General features: G+C 38.6%; 1 protein-coding gene across 5 annotated transcripts in view; it reads left to right on the top strand.

Moving 5' to 3' along the window:
- The window catches only part of EXOC2 (exocyst complex component 2), a 366,769-nt gene that overhangs the window by 300,481 nt on the left and 48,915 nt on the right, over positions 1–17,373 (top strand). The window lies entirely within an intron of this gene.

The following is a 17,373-nucleotide window of genomic DNA, read 5'->3' as shown; positions in this document are numbered from 1 at the left end:
GCTGTGGTCTTTGATCTTCATCAGTAAGTGCTTCAAGTCCTCTTCACTTTCAGCAAGCAAGGTTGTGTCATCTGCATATCGCAAGTTGTTAATGAGTCTTCTTCCAATCCTGATGCCATGTTCTTCTTCATATAGTCCAGCTTCTCAGATTATTTCTTCAGCATACAGCGTGAAAAAGTGAAAGGATGCAGTCCTACTGCACACCTATTCCATGGGCACAATTAAGTGTTCTTGGTTCCTGTTCTTGATAATGTTGTCTATTATTTGTTGTAGAATTTAGAGATCCCTTGCTTATAACATATATAAATTATCTCTTGAGAAAACAAAGTCCTACACCTTGCTTGCTGTACCAAACTACTGTGGGAACAGTTTACCAATTCCAGGTATTCACAAATCAAGCTGTCTTGATATGTGACAGGTACCCCACAGACAGACACACACACATCCCTGGTGTTAGGGTCCTGCAGATAGTTTCATTCCTTTGTGTTCCCATAACATCTGGCCCAATGCCTTGCATATCGTTATTACTCAATATTTGTTATACTCTTCTAAATGTCAAATATTGTAAGATGATCATATAATTTATTATTTAAGAGAACCCTGCTAAGAGCCAAAGAGGCATCTGTTAATAATTACTCTAGGACAGTAGCCCTTAAATCAGAAGCTATAGTAACTCTGACTTTAACTCACAATCCCTTTCTAGTAGTGCCCTTATCATTCTCCTCTTTACAGCCCAGCTTTTTAAAAAGTAGTTTGTTATGCCTTTAAAAATTCAGTACTAATCCTCTCTTTCTTCTCATGTTCCATGACCTCTCATCCCTCTGAGTCTGTTTCCACACCCACCAATCCACGGAGGCCATTCTCACAGAAGCCACCTAAGTGCTGTTGGAAAATCTGGCCTCCATACTCCTCATCTCACTGATGTCTCTGTAGCAGCTCCATGGCCTCACCACCCCCATCAGCCTGTCTCCGTGGCATACCTGGGGCTCCTTTGTAGCTTGCTTCTCTTCTTTCCCTGTTGGTATCCCTGAGCATTCTGTTTTTAGCTGTTACTGCTACTCTTTCCTGAGGCTTCTTCTGAGTAATTTCATCCACTCATGACATCACTAGGACCTATAAGACTGACCAATGCCTCTGAATCTGTTTCCAACCTAGAGTTCCCGACTCTGAGCTCCAAATCCTTCTATCCCACCTCCTGTTACCTGCCTCCACTTGGACATTTCTGGGACCTCTTAAACCTAGCAAGCCCAAACTAGACTCATTTTCCCTTTATCACCCTCCTCCTAACCCATCCTTCCTGCTGTTGTCTCCCTCTCAGCCAGTAATCGGTAGTGGCAGGACTAGCAGGGATAGCCTGGATTTCCCCGGCCCTACCTGTCCACAGACAACTAACTAGTTTCCACTCCCACCACCACAACCTTAATTTTGTCGCTCCTCGTTTTTCCCTGGGGTTATTCTAGTTGTTTCCTGCTTGATCTCCCAGCATCCAGTCTTTCCTGTCTCTGTTCTACCTTCATCCTTTTGAAAGCTCATTTTTCTAAAATGTAACTCACCTTGCCTTCCCCCTGCTTAAAAATACTCCAGGGTGTCCCAGAGACTCCCACCTCCTGAGAAAGTACTATCAGCTGTGGTCCAGACCCTTGTAGCTAAAGAAAAAGCACTGAGGCCCGTGGACCAGAATACTCAGTCAAAAAATAGAGCTGCTTTGGTTATGGATCTCATAGACCTAACTCCTTGCCAGAAGGAGCGGGCACCTTCTCCTCATGAAGGCACGCCACAGGCCGATGAGAAGATGCCAGTGTTGGAGTCAAGCTCGTGGCCTCCGAGCAAAGGTCTGGGGCAGATGCCTCAAGCTGGTGAGAGAGGTAGCGTGTCAGACCCTGTCATTCTGTCACCTGGGAAAGCAGCGGCTCCTTCAGAGCATCCCTGGCAAGCTGTTAAATCACTCACCCAGGCCAGACTTCTTTCTCAGCCCCCTGCCAAGGCTTTTTTATATGAGCCAGCAACTCAGGCCTCAGGAAGAGCACCTGCAGAGGCTGAGCGGACCCTTGGGATTCCCAGCCAAGCCCCAGGCCTGGTGAAGCAGATGGCTGGAGGCCAGCAACTACCTGGACTTGCTGCCAAAGGGACAGCACTGAGTGGGCAGTCCTTCAGGCCTCTTGGGAATGCCCCAGCCTCCCTTCCCACTGAGGAGAAGAAGTTGGCCACCACAGAGCAGAGTCCCTGGGTCCTGGGAAAGGCCTCCCTGGGGCCAGGACTCTGGCCCATGGTGGCTGGACAGACACTGACACCACCATGCTGGTCCTCTGGGAGCACACAGACATTGGCACAGACTTGCTGGTCTCTTGGATGAGGGCAGGACCCTAAACCAGAGCAAAATATGGTTCCAGCTCTTAACCAGGCTCCCTCCAGTCACAAGTATGCAGAGGCAGAACAGAAATAATGATAGTAAATATCATGGCCAGACGAACTGCCCCCAGGGTACCATTTGGGGAGGGGAAATCTTCTTTTCTGTCTTTTCCCCCCTTAGAAAACAGACATACCCCAACACTTTACCACCGTTATTCTTTCCTTATATCCCAACACTCGGAAACTCTGTGACATTAGACAGTGGGGGTTACGGTTGTGTGAACCATGTATGGAAATCCAAGTGGGCCCCAGCCAAGGGGACAGACAGACTTGGGTCTCTTTCCCACATGGAAAAACTTGAAATAAAAGTCCACTCTGGAGTCCAAAAAAATACTCCAGGGTGACCCATTCTCCTTCAGGCTAAAACCTAAACTTTCTCTCCTAGTATCTGGGCTTGCTTATGCTTTTACCCATCACTGACCTCTGCAGCCGTCTCCTCTAACGCAGTCGCACTGTGCCCTCTGTGGAGAGGTTATTCAGAGATATACTCTAGGTCACTGAGCGTCCTGCCTGCTCTCCCCGCGTCCACTCCACTCACTACCTGCCCCTACTTCCCTGTGCTCCTTCTTAGTCATTGCCCCCCATATCTGCCTCCAGGAGGCTTGGCCACACACCTCCACCCCTGCGCACCTGTCCCTAGCTGGATGCTGTTCCTCCCCATGGTGCTCTTGCATGTTTCTGCTGCAGCAGGCCATTCCTGAGGGCAACTGTCTTCTTCATGTTTGTAGCCCAGGCTTGACACACAGTGTGCCCAGTGTGCTTGTCCAATGAGTGAAGTTTGGTACCTCATTAATATATGGTCTTTCTGAATGCTCAGGTTACTCCCAGTTTGTTATCTTCCAAATGTTTGCCATCTGGTTTTGCAGTGAGTTTTCTAAAAAATGTTTTCAGTAGGAAAGTAAGTCATAAAATGTTCTAGTTCCTGTGATTCTCCTTGTTCATGTAAATACATGGCACACAGTGGTTGCTCATGTTTGTTGAGCTGAATTGAATTGAAACAAGCATTTTAGCACTCATATTCTTGTCTTCTGTGAATTCTTAAATGGTAACTTTTTGAGAGATCACATTTGAATTTAAATGTAAAGATAAGTCTGTGCAAAACATCAGTAGTTCTAGGCATCATTGTGCAGAAAGAAATGTATTGTTCAGTGATTGTTTAAATGAATTTTATTGAATTAATTTTCTCAATGATTAGCTCATATTGGACATTAACTGTTAGTACTGACGTTATTATCTTAGTTAGCGTATGCTCAAGGTTATTAAATTACTGATGTTTCTGCAAGAATGAGAAAAATTATTACACAGTCACTCCAAGCTTCCTGCCTTTTAATTACTATTATAATAAATTCACAGTGGTTAAGCGCTTGGCTGATAACCGAAAGGTCAGTAGTTCAAACCCACCAGCCACTCTTCTTTAAGGAATGTCTTTGGGAAAGGGACATCCACAAGGTCCTGTACTTTCTTAAGGGAGACGGTTAAATCACAGTAATTCAGGTATTGTGCATGCTAGCCTTACATGCTGGTGTGAGCCTGTGGAAACACTCATGTGAGAATTAACAAGAGGGCAGGGATTGCATGAGTGAAAATGCCAGGCTAATAGAGATTTTAGGATTCCATTGTGTCCAGTTAGATAATAACTTAGAATATCTGAATCCTTGGTTTGTAATGTTTAAGTATCTGAAGTCCTTTCTCTATTTTCTTTATGGCTTTCAACCATGAATTTGGACTGGTACAACCTGTTAGTGTGAATTAGGACTGATTCTAGTCTAAAAGTAACCATGAGACTAATCTTATTAATTGTTTATAGCCTCTCGATAATTTTTTTATACAGAATTAAAATTCTGCTGGCTGTGTCGCATTTAAGTGGTATGGCCTTTTTCCGAGCTCTTTTTTTTTTTCCTTTTCTTTTTTAGATAAACTTTCTTTCATAAGCAGGTGTCACAATGCACTTCAATGTCCAAAATTTATTTACTCTTTCTCGGATTCTGAAACACTTAGACACTGTCTCTATTTGTTTCACTTTTATAACTGTATTTAGTTCAGTTCCTTGTGGAGTTTTGACTTCATAATTACTAACTGATCCTCAGTCTTGCATAGTCATATGCATGTTTTTAGTTTGTTTAAAGTTGACTGAAGATCTCATGTAAAATGAAAAGCCAAGATAGTTAGACTATTAATCTTCCAAAATAATTTTAATTAGTAACTTTAATATTATCTTTAGAGGTTTCATCTTCAAAAACTGAATTTTGCAAATTATATAGGTAATTGACTATTTATTGCCACGTTGTTGTTGTGTGCTGTCAAGTTGATTCTGACTCATAGCGACCCTATAGTTAGCAATAAATTTAGTTCCCAATACTGTATAATGATTTTTTTTCTTTTTTAATTTTATTGTCCTTTAGGTGCAAGTTTACAACATAAATTAGTTTCTCATTCAAAAATGTATACACAAATAGTTTTGTGACAGTGGTTGCAATCCCCACAATGTGTCAGCATTCTCCCCCTTTCCCTTTACACCCTGGGTTCCCCGTGTCCATTCATCCAGGTTTCCTGTCCCTTCCTGCCTTCTCATCTTTGCTTTTGGGCAGGTGTTGCCCATTTGTTGGTGTATACTTGATTGATCTAAGAGGCATGTTTCTCACATGGGTTATTGTTTGTTTTATAGGCCTGTCTAATCTTTGACTGAAAGATGAACTTCAGGAGTGGCTTCAGTTAACAGGGTATCTGGGGACCACAGTCTCAGGGGATCCTCTAGTCTCTGTCAGACCAGTAGGTCTGGTCTGTTTTTGTGAATTTGAATTTTGTTCTACATTTTTCTCCCGCTTTGTCCAGAACCCTCTATTGTTGTCCCTGTCCGAGCAGTCAGTTGTGGTAGCTGGGCACCATCTAGTTCTTCTGGGCTCAAGCTGGTAGAGGCTGTGGTTCATCTGTGCTTTGGACTAATACTTTTCCTTGTGTCTTTGGTTTTCTTCATTCTTCTTTGCTCCAAATGTGATGGGACCAATAGATGTATCTCAGATGACTGCTCATGAGCGTTTTAGACCCCAGACACTACTCACCAAAGTAAGATGTAGAACATTTTCTTTGTGAACTATGTTATGCCAGTTGACCTAGATATCCCCTGAGACCATGTCCCCTTACCTTCAGCCCCAGTAACAAGGTCCCCCAAGGTGTTTTGATGTGTCTAGAAAGCAGCTTTGCCTTGGTCAAATTGTGCTGACTTCCTCTGTGTTGTGTGTTGTCTTTCCCTTCACCAAAGGTAACACTTGTCTACTATCTAGTTAGTGATTTCCACTCCCCACCCCTGCCCTGTCCTCCCTTGTAACAATCAAATAATTTTTTTTTTCTGTGTGTAAACCTTTTTTTGGATTTTTATAATAATGGTCTCTGACGATATTTATCCTTTTGTGATTGACTTATTTCACTCAGCGTAATGCCCTCCAGATTCATCCATGTTGTAAGATGTTTGCGGATTCATCGTTGTTCTTTATTTTTGCATAGTATTCTGTTGTGTGTATGCACCATAATTAGTTTATTCGTTCATCTGTTGATGGGCACTTAAGTTGTTTCTACCTTTTTGCTATTGTAAATAATGCTGCAGTGAACATAGATGTGCATATGTCTACTCATGTGACAGCTCTCATTACTCTAGGATATATTCCTAGGGGTAGGATTGCTGGATCGTTTGGTATTTCTATTTCTAGCTTTTTAAGGAGGTGCTGTATCGTTTTCCATAGTGGTTGTACCACTTTACATTTCCACCAGCATTACATTGCGTAGGAGATCCAGTCTCCCGCAACCTCACCGACATTTGTTATTTTCTGGGTTTTTTATTTTTATTTTTGATCAGTGTCAGTAATGTGGGGGTAAGATGGTATCTCATTGTAGTTTTTATTTGCATTTCTCTAATGGCTAATGATAACGAGCGTGTTCTCATGTGTCTGTCAGCTGCCTGAATGACTTCTTTGGTGAAGTGTCTGTTCATATCCTTTGCCCATTTTTTAACTGGATTATTTGTCTTTTTGTCGTTGATGTGTTGAAGTATTCTGTAGATTTTAGAGATTAGATCTTTGTCAGATATGTTGTAGCCAAAATTTTTTTCCCAGTCTGTAGGTTCTCTTTTTATTCTTTTGGTGAAGTCTCTTGTGTTTGGTTTTTAGGAGCTCCGAGTTATCTAGTTTATCTTCTGGTGTTTGTGCGTATTTAGTTATGGTTTGTATTGAATTTATGCCATGTATTAGGGCCCCTAGCATTGTCCCTGTTTTTTCTTCAAGGATCTTTATTATTTTTAGGTTTTATATTTAGGTTTTTGACCCATTTTGAGTTAGTTTTTGTTTATGGTGTGAGATATGGGTCCTGTTTCTTTTTTTTACAGGTGGACATGCAGTTTTGCCAGCACCATTTGTTAAAAAGACCATCTTTTCCTCATTTAATGGACCTTGGGCCTTTGTCAAAGATCAGCTGTCCGTAGGTGGATGGATTTATGTCTGGGTTCTTCATTCTGTTTCATTGTTCTATGTGTCGTCTGTCTTTGTACCAGCACCAGGCTGTTTTTGACTGTGACTGTATGTAGGTTCTCAAATCAGGTAGTGTGAGGCCTCCTACGTTCTTTTTCTTCAATAATGCTTTGCTTATCCGGGGCCTCTTTCCTTTCCCTATGAAGTTGGTGATTCATTTTTCCATCTCATTAATGAATGCTCTTGGTATTTGGATTGGGATTTCATTATATCTGTAGATCACTTTGGGTATAATTGAAATTTTCACAAATGTTGAGTTTTACTATTCATGAGCATGGTATGTTTTCCCATTTATGTAGATGTCTTTTGGTTTCTTGCAATAGTGTTTTGTAGTTTTCTTTGTACAGGTCTTTTATGTCTGTGGCTGGATTTATTCCTAAGTATTTTATCTTTTGGGGGGTTATTATAAATGGTATTGTTTTCCTGATTTCCTTTTTGAAGTTCTCTTTGTTGGTGTATAGGAATCCAACTGATTTTTGTATGTTCATCTTGTATCCTGCTACTCTGCTGATTAGTTCAGTAGTTTTCTTGTGGAGTCTTTGGGGTTCTGTATGTATAGGACCATATCAATCACAAATAGGGATAGTTTTACTTCTTCCTTACCAATTTGGATGCCCTTTATTTATTTTTCTTGCCTTATTGCTCTAGGTAGGACTTCCAGCACAAGGTTAAATAGGAGTGATAATAAAGGGCATCTTGTCTTGTTCTGTTCTCAGGGGGAATGCTTTCAGCCTCTTTTCGTTGAGAATGATGTTGGCTGTTGGTTTTGTATATTATGTTGAGGAATTTCCCTTCTATTCCTATTTGATTAAGAGTTTTTATCAGGAATGGTTGTTGGACTTTATCAAATGCCTTTTCTGTGTCACTTGAAATGGTCATATGATTCTTTTCTTTTGTTCTATTACGTAGTGGATTACGCTGATTCATTTCCAGTGTTGAACCGTCCTTGCATACCTGGTATGAATCACACTTGGTCTTGGTGTGTTATTTTTTTGATATGATGCTGAATTCTCTTGGCTAGAATTTTTGTTGAGCCTTTTCGCATCTATATTCATGAGACATCAAAACAAAAAACCAAACCCATTGCCGTCAAGTCGATTCTGACTCATAGTGACCCTATAGGACAGGGTAGAACTGTCCTGTAGGGTTTCTAAAGAGCAGCTGGTTGATTCAAACTGCCGACCTTTTGGTTAGCAGCCGAACTCTTAACCACTACATCACCAGGGCTCCTTCATGAGGCGTATTAGTCTGTAATTTTCTTATTTTTGTGGTATCTTTGCCTGACTTTGTTATCAGGGTTATGGTGGCTTCATAGAATGAATTTGGGAGTATTCCTTCCTTTTCTGTACTCTGAAATAGTTTGAGTGTACTAGTGTGGGCTCTTCTCTGAATGTTTGGTAGAATTCTCCAGTGAAGCCGTTCGTGCTAGAGCTTTTTTTGTTGTTGTTGGGAGTTTTTTTTAATTACTCTTCAATATCTTCTCTTGTTATAGGTTTTTTCAGATTATCTGTCTGAGTTTGTGTTAGTTTAGGTAGGTAGTCTGTTTCTAGAAGTGTCCATTTCCTCTAGGTTCTAAAATTTGTTGGAGTACAATTTTTCATAGTATTCTGTTGCGATCCTTTTTATTTCAGTTGAGTCTGTTGTAATGTCCCCTGTCCCATTTCTTACTTAGGTTATTTACTTTCTCTCCTGTTTTTGTTTTGTCAGCTTGGCCTGTGGTTTGTTGATTTTGTTGATCTTTTTAAAGAACCAACTTTTGGTATTGTTGATTCTTTCTGTTGTTTTTCTGTTCTCTATTCATTTATTTCTGCTCTGATCTTTATCATTTCCTTTCTTCTGGTTTCAGTGGGCTTCTTTTGCGATTCTCTTTCTGATTGTTCAATTTGTAGGGCTAAGATTTTGATTTTGGCCCCTCTTTTTTCATGTGTATATGTATTGCTATAAATTGACCTTAACCTTTGCTGTGTCCCAAAGGTTTTGGTGTGATGTATTTTCACTCTTATTTGATTCTAAGAATTTTTTTATTCCCTCTTTGATTTCTTCTATCATCCAGTTTTTTTTTTTAGCAAGGTATTAATTCAGTTTCCATATAACCTTCCTCTTACTGATTCCTACTTTTATGGCGTGACCGGAGAGAATTCTTTGTATTATTTTAATGTTTTGGATTTTATTGAGGGTTGCTTTGTGGCCTAAAATGTGATCTATCCTGGAGAATGTTGCATGTGCATTAGAAAAGAATATATACTTTGCTGCTGTTGGGTAGATTGTTCTATATATGTATGTGTGGTCAGGTTTTGTTGATTTTGTCCTTTAGATGTTCTGCATCTTTGTTGCGTTTCTTTCTAGATGTTCTGTCCTTTACCAAGAGTGGGTGTTGAAGTCTCCTACTATTATCGTGGAACTGTCTGTTTCTCTTTTTAGTGCTGTTAGAATTTGTTTTATGTATTTTGGAGCCCTGTAATTGGGTGCATAGATATGTATTAAGATTGTCTTCTTGATGGATTGTCCCTTTAATCATTATATAATTTCCTTCTTTTATGGTTGATTTTGCCTTAAAGTCTATTTTATCTGAGATTAATATTGCCACTTTTGTTCTTTTTTGGTTATTGTTTGCTTGCTATATTTTTTTCTATGATTTTTCAATCTATTTACGTCTTTGTGTCTAAGGTGTGTCTCTTGTAGACAGCACATAGGTGGATCATGGGTTTTTTTGGTTGTTTTTTAATCCATTCTACCACTCTCCGTCTCTTCATGGGTGCATTTAAGCCATTTACATTCAGTATGATTATTGATAGGTATGAGTTTATTGCTGTCATATTGTTGTGTTTTTTTGTGGTGCTGACGTTTTCTTTGTTCCTCCTACTTCTCTGTGCTGAGTTCCTTTTGTTTGTGGATTTTCTTTTCTTTTCTTTATTTACTATATATTTTCTGTTTACTGAGTTTTTATGTTTTTCTTCCTTTTTATTCTGATGAGTGGGTTTGTTAACTTTCTTTGCGATTTTCTTGAAATTTATTCTTTTTTTCCTAAGTTTGAACCAGTCTTTTATTACTTGATATCACCTTGACTTCCTCTCCATTTGAAAGTACTTTCTAAAAGTTTCACCGGTAAACTCTATTTTCCGCCATTCGATAATCACATCACCTTTTTTTTTTTTTTTTTGATCCAAGAAATGTCAAAGAAGGGAACTTTGGTTAATCAGACAGACTAACAGTTACCAGAAATAACATGTGGACAAGACGTTTAGAAAGAATTAGAATATTGTAAAATACATGGTACATAAAGATCTTCTCTGTGGTTTTATCTCTTAAAATTATCCTGAAGACTCTTGTGAGCCTTGCAGGACTGTAAGGACATCATTATGAATACCATGTTTTCTGGTGAGACCTTTTGGGAGGCATTTTAAGATCTACTGTCTCTCTAAATTTGGAGCATCAGTATTGGCCCGCAGTAAGTCAGCCTTTCTCTCATTTCCCATCTCTCTCAAGCTTTACTGCATCCTCATCACTGAGCCATTTGGCACTTTATTACTTGTGCTTTTGATCAAACCAGATCTCTGTTTGAGTGAAGTTCATCTTTGAAAAGAGAAGTGCAAATCAATGGTCTTTTCCTTTACTAAACTCTGAAGAAGAATGTATCAATTCTTGGGATTATTTTTTCTAATTTCATTTTAAAAGTAGTGTGAGGGGGATTTTAATAGTCCTGTATTTATTTGATCCACTTATAAGCAAAATGAAATCTTACTCTTTTTAAAGAAGGATTATCCTAGTCTATCATCACCAGTCTTTCTGTAATCAGTTTCTTTATTTAACTGTTTTTCAACATTTTCCCCTTTTTTATCAGCAGTTTTATATGTTGAAGTCAGTACTGTGAACCATTTGTACAGTGCTTTGGACATTTGGTTATAATTTGTCTGCCAAGCATTGTTCAATAAAGCTAAATTTTGGCTCTAATGGTCTTAAATGTGAAATTTATTAACTTGATATTACCTATGGCCTACATATTTTCTTCATTGCATGTCTTATTTACTAAAGTATTTGTTTTATTATATATTAAGTCGATAGCTGTAAACTGTGCTATTTGGCATCAGGGTAAACTAACATACTATTGTGCAGATAAACAATCTAAGTCTTTTTTTTTTTTTTTATTTACAAACATGCATAAAAAATAGAACAGGATAACAAATTCTCATTGACTTATCAACCAGCTGCAGCATTTACCGCTCATGGTCATTCTTGTTTTATGTATACCCCTCTACTGTCCCTACCCCTGGGATGTATTATTTTGAAGTGAATCCCAGAAATGAGATTATTTCCTCCATACACAAATAAATAAGGACTAATTTTTTTCAAAAATCATAACCAGAATACCATTATCAGATCTAGAAAAAATTAATTTTTCATTAACTATCTAGTCAGTATTCACCATTCTCAGTGACCCTGTAGGACAGAGTAGAACTGCCCTAAAGAGTTTCCAAGGAGCGAGTGGTGAATTTAAACTGCCAACCTTTTGGTTAACAGCCGAGCTCTTACCCACTGTGTCACCAGGGCTCCTTTAAACAGTTTATTCAAATCAGTATCCAAGCAAGGTCTGCGTATTATTTTGGTTGATATGTCTCTTAACTCTCTAGAGTCCCCTCTTCAGTCATTTGTTGAATGGATCAAGTTGTTTGCTCTATAGATTTTCTTGCGTTCTGATTTTTCAGAATGCTTCCTCGTGGTGTCATTTAACTGCTTCTTCTGTTCCTTGTGTTTCCTGTAAATTGTGATTACTAAAGCTTTATCAATTTCAGGGTTTTTTAAATGTTTGCTTCTATCAGGAGACACTTAGTGTTTGGTTTGGTTTTTTCTCTTTTTGTGATGTTAAGGTTGAAAATTGGATTCAAGTGTTACGAGCTTCATCCACCCTTTAAAAATTTACCATAAACTTTTCCCCTAATGGTGTTAGCACCATTGGTCATTACTGCCATGATCTATTATTGCATTAAGGATTGCACAATAATGATTATTAGCTGGACCATTTGTATAAATAAAAGTTTTTACCAACTGTTTGGTTACTCTGCTCATACAAGAAAGGTAAGATAAATGTTTGATTTTTTTCATTACTTAGCAGTTTTCAGAATGAGTTGTTTCCCTAGCATTTTTCAAAGGTAGTCAGTGATATTTTTTATTATGTTTATGAACTCATGGATTTGAACATATTCATTATAGTAGTTATTTTTTTAATAATCAAATGATACCATCGTTGGTCAGGGGAGTCTCTTCAAGTTGGCTGCTGAGTCCTGAGACTGCAGGCCTAGTAGTCTTGGAATGCTCCCTTCCTTTCTAGTATGGTGAGGTGCTCCATGCACATTGGCTACTTCCCTGTTCCAGGCATGGAGCAGCCATGGGATGTGAATGAGAAAATAGGAAATGTGAAAAACCTCCTCTCTCTTAACTTTCTTTTTACTTTTTCCACAGTCTTCTGTCCTCCTTGTCTTACCCCCTGGTTTTTTTGTAATCTCTCTGCTCTCTTTAAGTCTCATCAAAATGCCTGTTCTATAATTGAATGAGCCATGTTAGCCACAGTCACATTACCTGGTGTTTTAGGCTAGGTTCTCTAGAGAAGCAAAACCAGAGAGAGAGATTTATATCAAGGGAATAGCTCACACAGTTGTAGAAGCTGGAATGTCCCAAGTCCGTGGGTCAGGCTGGATGCTTCTTCTGATTCACGTAGTCCCAGGGGCTGGCAAACCCAAGATCACCAGGTCAGACAGCAGTGCTCTTGCTCACAGGCTGCAAAGATCGACAAATCCCAGGATCGGCAGGTAAGCTGCTAGCTCAAATCTCAAGAAACCGGAGGTCAGATGAACTGGAGCCAACTACAAGATCCAGAGCAAGCAAAACCTTGCAAGTCTTGCCAGACTCCGTCTATATTGGATGCAGACCACACCCCCAAGGAAACTCCCTTTCAACTGGTTGGCTACTCGTAACAGATCCCATCATGGAGGTAATCACATTACATCAGATCTCATCACGGAAGTGATCACATCATACAACTGCCAAACTGCATCATAACTGCCAAACCACTGAGAATGATGGCCCAGCTAAGTTGATAACAATCACACCTAGTGATTTTCTACATTCCAGCAGTACCAGCACTTCTGTTCAGAAATCAGCGCCAGCTAAGCCGGTTCCTTAAGCTACACTCAGTGATTCCTGCTGGTCAGGGATGAAGGATCGTATCCCTGCCCTCTACAGTGTCTCTTCTAGTCAGTAGAACATTAGAAAAAATAGGCAGGTATGTGTTGTGATTATTTTATGTCTGTATTATGAATCTCTGAAACTTAGGTCTCTAAGGTCCTGTGGAAGGTGTTAGAGATTTTTTTACTCACTTTACGTCATTTTGTTTGTCTGATTATAGGGTCTGAGAGACTCTTTCCAAAACTCATTTATACATTCAACAACTGTGTGCTCCTTGGTGAACACTGAGAAGATAACAGATATTTGCATATAGTCAACTTTCTTTGCCTTGTTTTCTCCACTCAGCTATTTTATTATTTCCTCATGGCCTTGGCTATATTTAGGGTTAATGATAGCCCTGAATTTAATAAATATTTGTCTTAAACAGTTCTGTCTGAAAAGTTCTGAAGGGTGTTGGAGAGGACTGGTTTTCTTTTAATCTGTCTTTGACTTAGAACATGCCCTGAAGAACCCTGTTTAAGTCTATGATGTCTGCAACAAATAATTAACAGAGCAGAGTTGTAGGCTGTTACACCAAGTTGTTCTGTTTGACCAGGTGGAAGTTCAGTGATATAACTGTACACTGTCCATGTTTGGGAACATTAAAAGTTTACAATAAACATTGAAATATGGATCATCATTTTCATGTAAGTTTAGCATAGATTTTGTAGCTACCCTCTCTCCACCCTAATACCACTTTAAAACAAAAGCCTTGGTTTCTATTCAGAAAGTTTTATTCCCTGGCATTTGTAGTAAAGAAGATAACATGGTATAACAGAACTATTTTGATAAATTTTAAAATCCTCTACACTGTACATTATAGGAGAAATTTAATGAAACCCTTCAGAATTTATTATGATTTGAATGGGTGTAGTGAATTGGACTAGTATAGAGATGTAGGCAATTCCAAATTATTGCTTTGAACTGTTAAACTGAGACCAATGTTATGCTTCCCAGTTGTTTATAACACACATCACAATAGAAAGTTGAGTTCAGATGATTTCCAAACGTTATATTTGGACTTCCTAACAAATTTAAATTACCATCAAAATGGCTTTGATATTTTAGTCACTGATCAACAGAATTTAAGGAATTAAAGTCAATGATGAAACTAAGGATAGACAAGTTGTCTAAAAGAAACCCAGGAAGCAACTTCGTGCTCACTGCACATACCTAAAGACTGTGTGTGTGTGTGTGTATACACAATCCCTCTTTTATTTGAAAATCATTATTTAATTGACATTATGTCTAGTGTTACTGCTTTCAAAGAGTACTCTGGCCCTAGCTCAGTTCATCTAGAGTTGACTTGGCTATGCTGTAGCTCTAAAACTGCCTTTTGGTGCTTAGGTGTGTAGAGTACAGCTTTGCAGAACCGTCCATTCAAATATGGTACAGCCATTGCTGAAAAGCAGGAGGCAGATAGGGAGGACAGAATGCTCTGTGTTAAAAAGATAGAAAGATATTGAGAGAGGGATTTTTTTTTTCATATTTTCTCATTGACTTCCAATGCCCTTACTTCTGAGACTGCCTTCCTGTTTTATTTTTCCTTCATTGTTTTTCTTTGAGTTTGTGGGGATGGGTGGTTATGGTTTCTGGTGGTTAGCCAGGCAAGTAAAAAAGTAATTCCTAGAGCTGATAAATGTGTATTTCAAGTGTTCTTTTTCTTATAACAATGTTGTAAATTTGTTTCTAGCATAATATTTTATAAAAACCAGTTCTTCATAGAACTGTTAGTTTAGAGCTGTTGCTTATCATTCTCTTTTATGTTTTTATATGCACAAATCTGAACATCATATCCTGTAACTTCTCTTCAGACACTTTCCAGGGCTTCTCTTTGCCTCCAGGATATAGCCTACACTTGTTAGTGCAGCTTCCCCAGCCCTTCCTCATCTGTCCTCTGCTGTCAGTATCCTCTGCTGGATCACAGCCTGGCTCCCACACAGGTCTTCTGGTATCCTCCAGCGTGGGGCCTGGCTGAGCTGTCTTCCTTGGGTTCTCTTTTCCATGGGCCCTCATCTTTAAATGGTGAGCTTACAGAGAGCCCCCTGAGGGGCTGGGTCTTCATCAACACTATACATCAAGGTCCTAAGGATGTGCAGGTACTCCAAAATATTTGTTAAGTAAAGGAAAAGTAACATGAAATTTCTCTTCTTAGTAGAAGATAATTACACAGTAGAATTTTATAACTTAGCTAAATCCTACAGCAGTTATCTGGAAGTTTCATCTCCTGTAGTCGGTCAGAAATTGCCATGTAGATCTGTGTCTCTCTTCCACACTGGGATAGAACCTCATGGACACTTAGTAAATTTTTATTGGGTTAATCATATCCTACTTTCTTTACCACATTCTCTTGATAAGCAGTAAAAGCCAACCCCCAAATAGTTTTTTTTTTTTTTTTTTTTACCACCAGTTACTCTCAAGTTGATTCTGACTCATGATAACCTCTTATGTGTTGGAGTAGAACTGTGTTCCATAGGGTTTTCAGTGGTTGGTTTTTTTTTGGTGGGGGGGAATGTAGATTGCCAGGCCTTTCTTCCAAGACACCTCTGGGTGGACTCAATCCTCTAACCTTTCAGTTAACAGCTGAGCACCTTAACCATTTGTACCACCCTGGGACAGCTTAATAATGAGCTATTTTGATTACTGTTTATTATAAAAATCACAGTGGAAAACTTCTGAGTATATATATTTAAAATTAAGGCAACTAGAACATTTCCTAAGAGTCCACAATAAAAGGAAGATTTAAAGGCTGAAATCTGAAAAGGGCTGAGAGACCTAATACATCCCCCTCCTTGTACAGACAAATGGCTGAGGTCCAGGTAGAACGTCATCTAGCGCCGCAGAGGACCATTGGGTTGACAAGACTGGGACTTCACTCTCTCTGTCTCCTGGCCGCTTTTCAAAAAACATATCACTTATCAGCAACATAATTAATGTAGCTAAAATATGTATTGTGTGAACAGTCTCAAAAATGGTGCAGTTTGAATCAGTTCAGTTTTGTGTTAGGTTTAAGTGACTGGAATGATAGACTTCAACAAGTCAGTTTACATCTATAGGAGAAAATTAAAGACAATGCTAATAAAATCTTCATATGTACAGGATATGTAGTTGGGATATGGATTCTTTTTTGGATCAATTTACTTCAATTTTCTGTAATATCTCATACTAATAATCAAAATCTTTGAATGACAACCAAAGAAAACTCATGATTTATTTGAAAACCCATTTTTTATATATCTGAAATTGCTGTCATTTCTAGTTATAAATGATGTGACAGCCTATGATAATGGTAACAAGGACTTTAAGAATTATACGTAGAATTCATATCACGTCTAGCAACTTTATGTATTGAAGGACTTTAATAATAGGTTTTATGAAATCACAAAAAGCCACCTTAAGGATTTTAAATATAATGAAGATGAAAGAAATTAATTGTCTTGTAATCTACAGTTGAATTACATTAATGAGAAGAAGAATTGGTGTATATTCTTGGACTTTTTTTTTTTTTGGTTTGTGCTATGGCTTCCCCCTTCCCCCCATCCCCCACTTAAAAAAATAGTCATGGCAAATTCTTTTTTTATTTAACTAGAGTAAGTGCTACTTTTGTACATGTGTGCCCATATCGAGCAAGACTGTATATAAACTAATGTGAACTGTGTGGTGCTTTCTGTGGAGCATGCAGCCCTGCTTTTCTGCCCCATTAGAGAATGACAGTGCCCACCTAAAGTAAATACACATGTTCACAATGACCCAGTTTCATTCTGGTATGTTACTGAAGAGAAGTGAGTATTTATGTTCACCAAAAATCATGAACAAGAACGTTCATAGCAGCTCTATTTAAAATAACCAGAAATTGGAAACAATTCAGGTGTCTATTGGAAGTAGCATGGATAAATAAATTGTGGTATGATTACACGGGAAAATTCCATACGCAGGGAGAATGACCAAACTCAGCATCAGCAGTTCTCACAGATACAATATTGAGAGGAATAAGCTAGATACAAAAGAATACGTCCTGCACATCTTGGAACCAAAGATACAAAAAGGTTGAAAGTGAAAAGATGGAAAAAAAATTCATGCAAATATAACCAAAAGAAAGGTGAAGTCACAATATTGATCTCTGTCAAAATCAACTTTAAGTCAGAATTTGCCATAAGAGACAAAGGACGATATTATATAGTGATAAAAGGGTCAATTCATCAAGAAGATATTATAAATATATATGTAT

Source organism: Trichechus manatus, unplaced genomic scaffold (assembly GCF_000243295.1).
Source record: "Trichechus manatus latirostris isolate Lorelei unplaced genomic scaffold, TriManLat1.0 scaffold00198, whole genome shotgun sequence".
NCBI classification, from domain to species: Eukaryota; Metazoa; Chordata; class Mammalia; order Sirenia; family Trichechidae; genus Trichechus; species Trichechus manatus.
This window is presented reverse-complemented; position numbering and strand designations above follow the sequence as displayed.